Below are 14,958 nucleotides of genomic sequence, written 5' to 3' on the forward strand. Positions count from 1 at the left end.
ATCATTTAACTATCCTCCTATGAATATCTAAATCCTTTCCTCAAAGAACCCAAGTGATATCACATTTTTCTGGTATGGTGGCCTGGGAAGCTATACTTGCTGAATCTGTAGACTTTTCTGGATAGGCCTATGGATTGTAGCTGTCAGATGGCTTCTTATTCATTTCTGTATTTGTACCATATAGCTTAGTGCTTACTATACCATAACTACTCTTTGGCATTTTTATATACAGACATGTATATTCAAATGGGTCAAGTATATAATTTTGTAGTCAAAAAAATCTAATCTCATTCTGAGTCCAACACTGATATGTATTAGCTAGCTGTATGGTATAATAAAAGTGGCATAAAGTTTAAGCTCTTTGGTTTTTGAGTTTTTAAAAGATTTACATTAAATCTATGTAAAGCACTTCACTCTATACCCAGCATATAGTAGACATTCAATAAATGGAATTGATTGTTATTAATAACAAACTTAAGGGCATTATGGAATTTGATCTTACAGTGAAGAAAACACATGAAATTCCCATTCTCTTCTGAGTGACAAAAAAGGGTTTTAAAAGTCCTGGTATATTGGGCCTTCAGGTTTGCTTTTGCTTCCCAAGTCCAAAGTCCCTAATTAGAGCCACACTGTGACAAGCTAGCTGAGTCCTTAATAGAGTTTTCTGCCTTGATTGGTGAAAGAGCTAAACTCTTCCTTACAAAGTTTGAATTATCAGTGAGAGTCTTACACACTTTAAGTTCACATCAACAACTAGCTTTCACCCAGAATAAGGTACTTCAATTAAGTTATTCAGGATACCCATAAGGAAAACTAGAATTTGAGCATATATTCAAGACCTTATTACTGCAGGCAATAGACGGGGAAGAAGCTGAAATGTTTCAGAAATGCATCTATCCTACGTATTGTATTATATATCAGGAATTCAACAGCGCTTAATAAGAAACAGGGTATTTTTTTGGTATACTTTGGATTTCATTATGTAGCTAAATCTAGTGTGGGTTGTATAATTGCATTTAAGTGTGGGTGCCAGGAATCTCATGTTTTTTGTACCTCATAAGATGTACAAATGCACCAGGAAAAGAAAGCCAAAATATGAGAGTCTTATATATGCACTACAGGATTTCAAAAGGCTCAACAATAACAATGATAACAAAAACAACAACAATTATAAGAGCAACTAAAATGTTGAGTGCTTACCACTATGTGCCAGGCACTGTTCTGTGTTCTTTACCTATGTTAACTCATCTAGCATCGCGGGAACTCTGTGAGTTAAGTCTTGTTGTTATCTGTGTAAGTCAGGGTTCTCCAGAGAAACAGAACATACATATACTCACACATACACACACACACACACACACACACAAGACCAAGAAGTCCCACAATTTGCCTTCTGCAAGCTGCAGAACCAGGACAGCTAGTTGCGTAACTCAACTGACTTACACAGTTCAAAGGCATGAGAAAGGGGTGGGGGGTAGATGTTGTAAGTCCCTGTCTGAGTTGGAAACCCCAAGAAACAGGAGGGCCAGAGTTCAAGGACAGGAGACAATGGATGCCTCAGCTCAAGCAGAGAGAATGAATTAGCCCTTCTTCCACCTTTTTGTTCTATTCAGGCTCTCAGTAGATTGGATTATGCCCACTTGCCTTGGTGAGGGAGAGCTTTACTCAGTCTACTACTTCAAAGGCTAATCTCTCCTGAAGATACCCTCACAGACACATCCAGAAACAATGTCTACCAGTTATCTGGGCATCCCTTAGCCCAGTCATGTTGACACATGAAATTAACCGTCACATAATCTAAATTTTACATATGGATAAACTGCAGATTAGAGAGGTTAAATAATTTCTCCAACGTTAACAGTAAGTAAATAAATTTAAAAATATTTTACAAATTTTAATATATCTTGAGGGATAGGGGTAGATAATTTGTCTAGTCTCTTTCAGGAGAAAAGCTCTGCTTCTGCTGGAATACACTGTATATTTATTTATACTTATTTCATAGTTCATATTACACTTTTAATAGTTAATATCTGATATTTCTAGATTATTTTCTTAATATTAGATTTTTCTTATATTTGAACTGCATGTTATTTCATAACAACCACAAAATTTCTTTAACTTTCTCTTAATTATCTAACTTTAAGAGAGAGAAGAACTGGTGGCTTCCAGTGGCCTCTAAGTCATTCAGGAAATGCAGATTTCTGGAGAGAAGTACAACACAGCACATCATTTATGGAGACTGACAGACAAGACTCCTCTAAGAAACTGCTGACTGAGCTATGACTTAAGATTCCTGAAGCAGCTGCCTCAACCTGGTCCACTGCCTGTCTCCACAAGGAGGGACCAGATTACTTCTCTTTACCAAGAGTTTTCTGGTCTCTACATTTCTCAGAATATAGACTCAGTTATTCACAGAACCCAGTGAGAGAACATTATTATCCTATCTCTAGAATCCATATTTTCTTTCCCATGATCAATTTCTTCCCATAATGACTGACACTGAAAAAGTCAACTCTGTTGAGGAAACCCCAAATTCTACATATAGGTATAGGGTCTGCCCAATGCCTCAACCAAAGAATCACACAGTTATCATACATGGACCTCTGCTTACAATATTGCTTTTACATAAATAAAATAAAATGCAAGAAAAACCAATTATGTTCAAATAAAGGAACTTTTTTTTTTTTTTTTTTTTTAGGAACTTTTAAATGATGCTTTAAATAAACAGATATAGCTCTGGGTATAATTAAAACCATAATTCCAAAGGAGTTACAGGGTAAACAATATTTCAGGGTTTTTACAAATATTTTAACAAAATTTTAATTTAACAAATTTGCAACAAATTTCATTTAGAAAAAGAGTTAAAGAAATTTCTATTGGGACAAACTCACAGGTACTGCTAATAGTTCTGAAGTTAGTGAAAACAGAGATAAATTTATTTTACCCATAATTGTTCAACTTTCCCTTAGCCTTTCATCTGCAAACTCTTTGATAGTGCATTCATTCTAGATTATTAACTCTAGTGTAGAGGCAAATAAGAGGATTTAAGAGGGGCCTTCATAAAAGGGGCCTGACGATACTGTTGATATTGAGACAAAAAGTCAAGAATAGCAAAGTTTGCTTTAAATAATTTGAATGAGGTAAATGAACTCAGCATCTCAAAACCCCGAGGAAGCCTACTATTCACACATAAATATATTTTAGGAGAGATAGAAATCAAACAAAAATGAGATTTGGTTAATTGTGGCATGACTTGGGACATTATATACACTTGAAATTGAAACTCCATTGGAGGAAAAACTCAGATCCACATGGAAATTTAGTAAAAAAATTTGGAAAACAAAAAATTGTTTGAAGCAAACCAATTATTTTAAAATGTATAGGCCCCCAGAAGAGGGAGATTGAGTTAATCTTTTGATCCTCAAAATACAGTGTGAACCTAACTAACATCTGGGTAACATAAACAATGTGGTGATGAACATCTTTGTATAAAACCCTGCGTACATCTGTGTATGATTCTTGGGATATATTGCTAAAAGCAGAATTTTTAGTTCAAAGGATATAAAATATAGAGGAGTGAATAGCATTGTGATCATAAATGCCCCTGTTAAAGAAATAAAGACACATTTCAGACACCTGCCTGCAGGTTACCCTCTCCACTAAACCTTCCAAAGTTTGCCACTGGACCAGCTTTGCTGGTTTCATCCCTAAAGCAGCCATATCTGTTAACATAGCCACTCCACCTGCTTCTTAAAGAGTTAAAACATAGCTGGGACTGAAAAACTGAAAATCAGCTGACACTGAAAATGAAACAAGTAACCTCACTATTAACACTGTAAGAGCAGACACTTACAATACTAGCTGCAAATTTAATAGGAAACATTGTTTTCCCCAAGGTCACCCAGCAGCTATAAAATGACAGAACAACAGCCTCTAAGTAACTATGGCTTTTTTTTTTTTTTTTTTTGTACAATGATGTTCCCAGACCCACTTTGCTATACCCACATAACTAACACCAGGGATATCCAAGTGCTAAACTATTCTCACTTCATGGCAGCAACCAATCCCTACTTAATATCCCATTTCCTAATCTGACCACAGAAACACAACTGATATATGCTGCCCTTAGTTTCCTCCTCAGAATCCCTTGGAGGGAACCCAAATCTTTCAAAAGATGCTTCCCTCCTTCCTTTTGTTCAGTGGCATTCTGTGGTTCCCCTGGGGTGCCCTGCTTCATTGAAGAAAGTCAAAAAATATGATTTTGTCAGACTACGGTACTGTGCTTAGCGGGTCTTTGGCATTAGCAGTTCACTCACATTATAATTTGTCATCAAGCACATCCATGCTTTCCACTAACTCAGACAACCACTGCCAAGCTGTGTAGTTCCCTCCCACAATAGACCCCTCTCCATTCTATCACTGCTTCATCTACTTTTCACTCTCCAATACTGAGCCCTTGCTCCCCCTTATCTCTGACTCCTGTGACTACATTAGATTATAGAAGGGCTGCTTGGCAAAGCCATTGCTTCTACCCTCTGATATCATGAGGCTCTTTGGTTTTTTCTGCTATAAACTACTCTGAAATGCCTACGTGACATCTAATCTTAACCATCTCACAGGCACATAAAATTTAGTATGTCAGAACGTAAAGTCTTGGCTTTCCACCTGGAACATAATGTTTTTTCAGTCATTGTCTTTTTAGCTCCACTCTCTACAACTGGTTAAACTAAATACTTGATGTTCTACCTCTCTTCACGAATTCCAATCCATCAACAAGTTCTGCCAACTCTAATTCAACAAGATAGACCTTGAAGCATCCTCTGTCTCCAGCTTTACTGCTATACCAAACTTGTCCAAGACATTATTATCTCTTTTTTTATTTTTATTTTTATAAATTTATTTATTTATTTATTTATGGCTGTGTTGGGTCTTTGTTTCTGTGCGAGGGCTTTCTCTAGTTGCGGCAAGCGGGGGCCACTCTTCATCGCGGTGCGCGGGCCTCTCACTATCGCGGCCTCTCTTGTTGTGGAGCTCCAGACGCGCAGGCTCAGCAGTTGTGGCTCACGGGCCCAGTTGCTCCGCGGCATGTGGGATCCTCCCAGACCAGGGCTCGAACCCGTGTCCCCTGCATTAGCAGGCAAACTCTCAACCACTGCACCACCAGGGAAGCCCCATTATTATCTCTTACATGCTCTTCCCTGATAAGTTCTTAACTGTGCTTCCAACTTATTTTGGTTATTTTGTGTACAGATTTTTAATTAAAATATATATTTATATAATTATATTTAATTACATAAATTATAAATCTTTTTTTATGTTTTAATTAGCATCTCTTTGCTAGGTACTTTGGTAGACACTGAAATACAGGATGAGGCTGTACACCCTCCCGGCCCCCAGGACTGTGGAGAAGTAGACAAGCAAATCAAGGATTGGGGTCTGAGAAGTATGCGAAGACAAAGAAAATGACAGGAAAGTGTGGGAATGTATGTGAAAATATAATAAGAATACTCATAAGGATACTTGCCATGAAGCTAATGAAGCTCAAGCTGAAGGACCTCTTGCGTACATGAGCCCAATTCAAAGCCCCAAGAGGGGATTCTAGAAATGTGTTTTCATGGTCATATGTTTTTGTGAAATGTGCAAAAGTAAGATATTTTAACCACAATTGTAAAGACCACTGTCTTTTTCCACTCAGACCTCCCTCCGACACACATCCTTTCATCTAAGGTAGCATTTCAGTGGCCACAGTCATTTTGAGGGATCTGGTAAAAGGAAGTTGAGTTGGAAATACATTTAGTTTTGGCTTAGTGGGATATATTTTTGTGGTTCACAGTTATTTCAGTGTATACTTATATTCTTGCAAGCCATCGTCCAGCAGTAATGACTGCAAAGAATGTATTTCCCCTTTACCATGCCAATCCGCCCATCACCCAGATATAAAAGACAGGACTATAGGTTGTAATACATATGTCATGAAATTTAACAACTTAAATTTAAAAGAAACTAATAAAAGCTTTACCAAATTTGGTATGGATTATAAAAACTTTCTTGACATTATGAATAACAAATTGTGAAGAATGGAACTTTTCAAAATGCCAATGATAATAATTTTAAAAGAAATTCTTAATTATTTTTCTATTCTCATTACTGAAATTTGTATTATAAGATTATTGTCATATGAAGAGGCAATCAAAGAGGTGAAACCTGATTGTTTAAAAAAGTATCATAGACTCCTGACAGCTAATACAATTATTTTTATTATTTTTATCAATATTGTGATATTCATAGTATTTGATAACCTTTATTTTTTTATTGCAAATAACTGTGATTACACCTAAAAAGACAAGTAATGGAAGGCAAGGGGTACAAACTGTCATTATTTTACTTAGTTTTTAGTATGACAAAACTTAAATAGAATGTAATATTGTTCTAAGGAATCACAATTTGATTTTTTGCTCCTTTTAGGTCTGCCCGTTTAATTATTGAAATTAATATTTGAGTTTCTATTATATTCACCAATGATAAAAATTGCCTCTCTGAAGTATCTGATATCTGAAATTTATCAGAATTGCCTATCACCTGCACAAAAGAGGCACTTTTAAAGACAGCCTCCCCAAATCCAGATGGGAGAGTTTGTCCCTAAACTATGTGCAATAATTACAATCAAAACTGAATGAACCAAGACCACCAAAGGAGCACCATAGAAGGTGTTGCAAGAATTGAAAATTCAAAATTATTGCTTTACGTTTGTTATAATAATTTCCATTAATATTTATCTTATATTTGAGTCTTGTTTCAAATCATAATTTCCTATAAACTTAAAAACTATTTAAGTAATAGTGAAAACAACTCTGCCTAGAAAAACTCTTCCCAATTTTAAACTCATATTATAAAAAGTTAACGTTTCGTACAACTTCCAGATTCTGATCAAGCAGGGGAAAATGTTCTAATGCTGAAAGAATTTAGGGCTGAATGGGTTGGCTGACTGCAAATTAAGAGAAAAAACAGTATATTCAATGCCTTCAGTTTTAGTTTGAAAGTAATGGAAATGACAAACACAAATCTCTGTGGATTTTCTTGTTACACTTTCTGTCAGTTGCTTAATAAGAGCCTCTCCCATGATGCTAATTTGCCTTTAAAGAAGTGTTAAATATTATTTAATTTCCAATATGTTGCTATGGTAAAGAAGATTTTGCTGTCTGCTCTTTGAAGATAGTTAAGCTGAAAGGGTTGTGTAACCTTCTGATTATTCTTGATTTTATTTTAAAGTCGGCAGCTGGGAAGAAAATCTTCCTAAAGGAAGTATGATATATGACTTGGTCAGGAACCAAAACACTTTGAAGTGGCTCCTGAGCCAGTGAAAGAAACCATCTGCCTGTGAAATATCTGTGAATGAAGTCTGACAGTAAATATCAGAGAAGTGAGCGTTACATGGCAACAGACTGCCACACACAGTTACAATACATGCTGAAATTTCCTTCTATATGCACATTCATATGGACATCTAATTTTACTGATGAATAGTAATGATTGCTTGGCAGATATAACCCATCATCAAATGCTTTTTGGCATCTGAGTTGGGATGTCTGTTATTTAACCTCGTTAGAATGATTTAATGGGACTGGACCAGAGGGAATGTGGAGAAATTGAGCCTGCTAGACCAGATTATTGAAGGAATTGTCCAGGTCAAAAGCATCTCAAGCAGTCCATTCCTTTTGATCAATAGGTTGCTTTACCTAATTCAACCCCTACATCTGATGATGATCAGGAATGCTTCTTCATTTCTGGTTTCTTTAATTAGATTAGAATTCCTTAGCACTATATTTGGGGGAAAATTCATATGCCATTTCCAGAGATAAACCCTATTAATGTTTATAAAATATCTCCTAGTTTTTATCTATGTAAATATATATATGACATAATATAATATGATACAATATAAGTTTATACAATATGCTTTTCTGTAGGTGTATTATACTTAAATAAAAAGGCAAAAAATATGTGTGGAACAAATATTTGTAACTTTTCATATAAGATGACTTAATATTATATAGTATATATTTCACTATCATTGTAAATATGTTTAAAAATATTATTTAACTATTTCTTTCTTTTACAGTTATTCAATATTATAATATTTTATCAGATAGACTACTGCATAATTGTCATAATTTGAAAAATAATTTGACCACTTTTTCAATTATTTCTTTAGGTTACTAGAAATGTAATTATGAACAAATTGGTACTTGTTACCAATTTTTGAATAAAATTAAATTAAATTTCTAATAGAAATAGATGGAGTATTATTAATTTATATCCTCATTGTCACCAATCATAATTGTATTTTAAATTTCTGCCAAATTATAAGGAAAGTATTCATTGACATTTTAATTTCCTTACTATAAATATCAGTGTGGTTGGATAATCTTGGCTCTTTTAATTTATTTGTGAGTATTAAGTCCTTATATATAAATATATGTGTCATATTATGATATGCAATATGATACATATATAATTCACTCAAGATAGTTTATTTTCTGGGTAATTTTTTTTTTCTGTTTTATCAGTATACCTTTAAATATTTGTGATGGTAATACATTCTTTGCCTATTATAGTTATATATTTTAATATTTGGTAGTGCAAATATCCCCTCAATATTCTCTTACAAAATTATCTTGGCTAATTTTGTCTATTAATTTTTCAAGATTTAAAATTAAATTTTATTTTGTAAACATAAAACTTCATTTGTTAATGGACAGTTGGGCTATTTCCAGTTTTGGGCTATTATTTAAGCTGCTATAAATACTCATGTACAGGTTTTTGTGTGAATATAAATTTTAATTTCTTAGGGATAAACGCCTAGGAGTGCAAATATTGGTCATATGATGGTTGCATGTTTAGGTGTTTTTGTTTTTTTTTGGCCGCACCTGGAGGCATGTGGGATCTAGTTTCCCAACCAGGGATCAAACCCGTGACCCCTGCATTGGAAGTGCGGAGTCTTAATCACCGGAATACCAGGGAAGTCCGTATGTTTAAGTTTTATAAAGAAACTGTCAAGGATTCTTCCAGAGTGATTTAATATTTTACATTCCCACCAGCAATATATGAGTAGTATATTTTGTCTGCATCCTCACCAGAATTTGTAGTTGGCACTATTTTCAAACTAAGCTATTCTTTAGGTGTGTAGTGATATCTCATTGCGGTTTTCATTTGCATTTCTCTAATAGCTAATGCGTTGAACATCTTTTCACATGCTTATTTCCCATATGCATATCCTCTTCAGTGAAAGCTTCCCTCAAGATTTTGTCCATTTTCTAATCAGATTGCTAGTTTGCTTTAATGCATTGGAATTTTGTTAGTTGTTTGCATATTCTAGATAGTAGTCCTTTGTCAGATACGTGATTTGCAAATATTTTCTTCCAGTCTGAAGCTCATTTTTTCAACCTCTTAGAGTCTTTCATAGATCAAAAATGTTTAATTTTGATGAAGTCCAATGTATCAATTTTTCCTTTTATAAATCATGCTTATGGTGTGAAGTCAAAGAACTCTGCCTAGCCCAAAATCGCAAAGAATAATGTCTTTCTCCTTTAAAAATTATGGGTTTTTTTGTTTTACATTTGAGACTGTGGTCAATTTAAAGTTAATTCTTGTATAAGGTGTGAGTCATAAGTCCAAGTTTTTAATTTAGTTTAATTTTTTGCCATTTAATCGATGCCATTTGCTTAAGAAACAATATTTCCTCCATCAAATTGTTTTTACACATTTTTCAAAAATCAGGTAGGAATATTAGTATAAATTTTTTGGGTCTCCGTTCTGTTCCATCGATCTGTACATATGTCGCTCTGCCAATACCACACAGTCTTGATTATTGTAACTATTTAATAAAGCTTGAGTATATAATAATTAGGTAGACTGGTTCCTCCTGTTTTTGTCTTTTTTCAAAATTCTTTAGTCATCCTAATTCCTTTTCATTTCCATACAAATTTTAGAATGCTCTTGTCTCTATCGACAAAAAATCTTACTGGAAGGTTGATAGGAATTGTTAAATATATGTCAATTTGAGGAGAAATGATATCTTTACTCTGTTGAATCTTCCAATCCATTACACAGTTTGTCTCTGCATTTGTTTTGCTATTTAATTTCTTTCCTCAACGTTTTGTTGTTTTCAGCATACAGATTCTATATAAATTTTGTTTGATTTGCAGCTGGGTCTTTTTTGACTGATTGTTAATGGTATTTTTTTCAAATTTTTCATGTCCATGTGTTCATTGTTAATATACAGAAAGACATTTTATTTTTGTAGGTTTATATTATATCCTGAAACATTGCTAAATTCACTTATTTGGTCTAGAAGTTTTTCTTTTTTTGAAAATGTGTTGGGATTATCTATGAAAACAATCGTGTTTTCTGCAAATGGGGACAGTTTCATTTCTTCCTTTACAAACTGTATGCCTTTTATTTCCCTTTCTTCTTTAGCCTAGAACTTCCAGCTCTATGTTGATGTTGAGTGGTGAGAGTGGGTGAACTTGTCTGGTTTCATCTCAAAGTAAAAGCATCCTTTTTTAACCATTAAATATAATGCTAGCTGTTGGTTTTCTATGGATGGTCTTTACTAAGTTAAGAAAGTTTCTATTCTTTCTTTTTCTAGGATAGAGTTTTTGTCATGAGGGTGTTAATTATTTCTGGCATTGATTGATATGGTGATGTGATTTTTTCTTTGTTAGCCTGTTGATAAATTACATTGATTTTTGTTTGTTGAACCAATCTTGCATACCTGAAATCAAACCCACTTGATCACTGTCTTTTTAAATATTGCTGAATTCTGTTTGGTAATATTTTGTTATGTAGTTTTGCATATATATTGATGATATGTTGTCTTTAGTTTTAATTTTTGTGTGTGTCTGACTTTTTCTCGGTTTTGTATAGGGTAACATAAAATGCATAAGATAAACTGGAAAACGTACCATCCTTTTCTCTTTTCTAAAAGAGATTATGTAGAATTGGTGTTAATTCTTTAGAAGTTTGGTAGAATCATCCAGTGAAACCATCTGGGCTTTGAGATATATCTTTGCAGAGTTTTTTCCTGTTGTTAATAGTACTGATTCAATTTCCTATCAGTATAGGACTTTTCAAATTCTGTTTCACACAGGTGAATTGTGGTAGTTAGTACTTTTTGAGGAATTGGTCAATTTCATCCAGGTTTTTAACTTTTTGTATGTAGAATTGTTAGAATCTTCCCTTATTAACATCCAATACCATCAAAGTTTGTAGTGATGCCCTTGGATACTAGTAGTTTGTGTCTTCTCTTTTTCTTTTTTGTTAGTATTGCTAGAAGTTTGTCAAATTTATTGATCTTTTCACAGAACCAGCCCTTAGGTTCAGTGATTTTCACCAAAGTATTTTTTTTCCTGTTTTCAATTTGATCGATTTTTGCTCTTGTCTTTATTATTTCTTTCTTCTGCTTCTTTTTGATTTATTTTGCTATTGTTTTTCTAGGCTCTAGAAAGAGGAACTTACTTTTTTTATTTGAGACTTTTTCAGTTCTCTAGTGTATGTATTTAGTGTTGAAAATTTTGTTCTAGGCACTGCTTTATCTGTGTTCCACAATGTTGATACACTGTGTTTTAATTGTTGTTCATTTTAATATACTTTTATTTCCCTTGAGACTTTGTCTTTGGCACATGGATTATTTAGAAGCATGTGCTTACGGACCAAGTATTTAGAAATTTTTCTGTTAATATTACTGCTTTCTAGTTTGATTACATTTTCTGTTGGAGAATATATTCTATATGTTTTCCATTCTTTTAAACTTGTTGAGGTTTGTTTTATGGTATAAGTTCCATACTTAAAAAGTACTTAAAAAGAATGTGTATTCTGCTATTTGAGAGTATGCCAAGTAGAGCCTGTTGGGTGATGGTACTGTTGAGTTCTTCTATATCCTTGCTGATTTCATATAGTTCTATCAATTGTTGAAAAAGGGCTTTGAAGTCCAATTATAATTGTGGATTCCCCCATATCTCCTTTTTGTTCTGTCAAATTTTTTCACATATTTTGCTGTTCTGTTGTTTAGTGCATTCACACTTATGATTGCTATGTCTTCTTATATTGGATATTTTATTATTATGTAATGTCTCTGCTTATTTTTTTGCTCTAATATCTACTTCATCTAACATTAATATAACCACTCCTACTTTTTAAAAACTATTATCTGCATGACAAGTGTTTTTTATCCTTTTACTTTCTACCAGATTGTATAGTTATATTTGAAGTAAATTTCTTGTAGACAGCATATAGTTGATTCATGATTTTTTAATCCACTCTGTCAATCTGTCTCTTTATTATTGTCTTTAGGCTATTTATACTTAATGTAACTTTTAATATGTTAGGACTTTAGGTTGCTATTTTTGGTTTGTTCCCTCTGATTTTAATTTCTCTGCCTTCATGTTGGTATTTGAACATTTTTTAGAATCTTATTCTGATTTATTTGTAGTGTTTTTGAGTGTATCTCTTTGTACAGCTTTCATGGTTGCTCTAGTAGTTTGCATATATATATAACACAGTCTAACAGTATTATCAGTTCCAACGAAATGTAAAAATTTCATCTTCCTATATGTTCTTTTATTTTTCTTATTATAACATAATTTTCTTAAATAGTTTCTCTATATAAATTAGAATCACTAAAACATTGTTATATATTTTCTGCTCCAACCATGAAATATAATTTTGAAAACTCAAGGAGAGAAGGAAACAGTATTTTATTTACTTCCCATTTTTGCTTACTATGTTTTTACTTCTTTTCTGATATTCCTACATTCCTTCTTTTATTTTTCCCTCTCTGTTTAGACAACTTCCTTTATCCATTCTTTCAGTGTAGTCCGGTCATTGGCAATTCCTCAAGTATCATTATGCTTAAATCACGATCTGCCAGAAAACACTAAAATAAAATGAGCAAAGTTGCTCATGCAGTATATAAAATGGAATCTAAGATTTTAATTCAACTGGAGTCATCAAAAAAACATAATGATTATTTTGCATGGCTATTCGTGCATTTACATTAATACTCTGGGGGATATTGTTGCTTTAAAACAGATAAGAAAGTCTCTTGCCTATTGTTATGTCAAAAACTAAGCCAAAGAGACATTAAACTAACAATGTTTAACTTCAGGCCACACTTTGAATGAGACATTTTTCTAAACATTTTAATTTCATTCAAATCCTTGTGACAACAAATGAGGTAGATACTTTATTATTCCTGTTGGTGGTACCAAGGTCACATGGCTGCCAAACTGAGGGGCTTGGGTCAAATCCTTGCAATCTGATCCCAGAACCAATGCTCTTATCTAATGTACTACACTGTCTTTTTACACCCTAGAAAGATATCAAATAGAAATAACAGATGTCCTTCTATTTTTGTTTTTGTTGATAATAAAATTAAGAATAAAGTAATTTGTTTAAGTTAAGTTGATAGCAATAAGCTAAAGAGTCTCCTTTCTAGGTGAACTGTGGAAATTTCAGCCTGGCTCTGTGTGTGTGTGTGTGTGTGTGTGTGTTATGCGTGACTGCTTGTAATAAGTTAAACCAAAGTTCTACAATGCAATAAAATGTGATAAAGATGAGGAAAAAGAGAATAAAGGATTTAATCTAGTATGATCAGAGTTCTTTGGAGATCTTCCAAGATGTATTATATTTAGGCAAATACAATTATAAGATTTCTATATGTAGTCTTAAAATCCTGTTATATCTTATTTGTTGTTGTCATGCATCAGATATTTTATCATATAACTAAAGAATTCTGTCTCTATGATAAAAGCAAGTATTCAGTATATTCACAGGATGAACTCTATTTTATTATGATATTCTAACCTTCCTTATATTAATATATTAATATCATGTGCCTACCATGCAAGTCATACTGTGCTGACACAAAGAGGTTCTTGAGCTTTCTAAGACAACCAGCTAGTTCTGACAAAATATACTGCCTGTAATTTTCACAGTGGTCATCTTTCATAATTCCATAGGAAAATCTAGTCATAGAAATGCATCTTCTATCTCTGTAGACATTGTTCATATCCTATCAAATCAAATCAAAATCTTTTTCACAATCTGTCAGTTGTAAAACTATGCTACTTTTTAAAAAGATTTTGTTTTGAAAGCTCCTATGTCAGTTATTCAACTGGTCAAATATCCTGCTTACTTGATTTTCTCCACTTAAAAACATTTTACCAAAAATTAACAATGAAAGTTATTCATTCTTGGTATGTTCCTATATTATGTACGTTCTCTTCATCTTAGTCTTCTATCTTTCCAAAGAAGCATGATTTTCAATATTTATATGTCATATTACTTTATTGTTGAGACAAAGTCAAATGAAGTATGAAATAAATATAATGAAATTTTATGTAACAAACATGAAAAATAATCCCTATTCATTATATCAGCTACTTTTCATTGAATTTAATTGTTATAAATTACATAAATTATTAAATCAGTTGTGTAATCTTAAATTCCAAGTATTGCTACTCAATACTTCTTTCCTAGATTCCAAAATTGCTGTGAAATACTTCAACATTAGGTAAAACCTATGCCACTAAGAATTTGTTGCATGCTGCATATACCATATTTTCTATCTCAGTACTTCACTATTTCTAACCTTGTTTCACAGAGGAATCGAGGTAGCTTAAAGAACACACACACACAAAATGATGGTACATAGAAAGAAACAAAAATTTTACACCAAAACCAAAATACTGGCCCTGAAATAAGATCCATTTCAAAAAATGTAGATGAAGGGCTCCATATAATTGCTATAGTTCAACTTTACAGTAAATTCTGAATTTCTTGGAAACCTATATGAAATATACTCTACTATACAGGGTTCTCATAGGAGAGCACTGAGTGAACAGCAGCAACTGTACAGCAACTTGGAAGAATGAATTGAACATCACTACATTTTACAGT

General features: G+C 33.0%; 1 long non-coding RNA gene across 1 annotated transcript; it reads left to right on the forward strand.

The window, feature by feature from the left end:
• Window positions 1–2,702: 2,702 nt before the first annotated feature.
• Window positions 2,703–14,703, forward strand: LOC309628216. The gene is made up of 2 exons (XR_014244248.1): window positions 2,703–4,851; window positions 5,165–14,703. It is a non-coding gene; the product is annotated as an uncharacterized lncRNA (long non-coding RNA).
• The last annotated feature ends 255 nt before the right edge of the window (window positions 14,704–14,958 follow it).

Source organism: Balaenoptera borealis (assembly GCF_965194805.1).
Source record: "Balaenoptera borealis genome assembly, chromosome: 4".
NCBI lineage: Eukaryota > Metazoa > Chordata > Mammalia > Artiodactyla > Balaenopteridae > Balaenoptera > Balaenoptera borealis.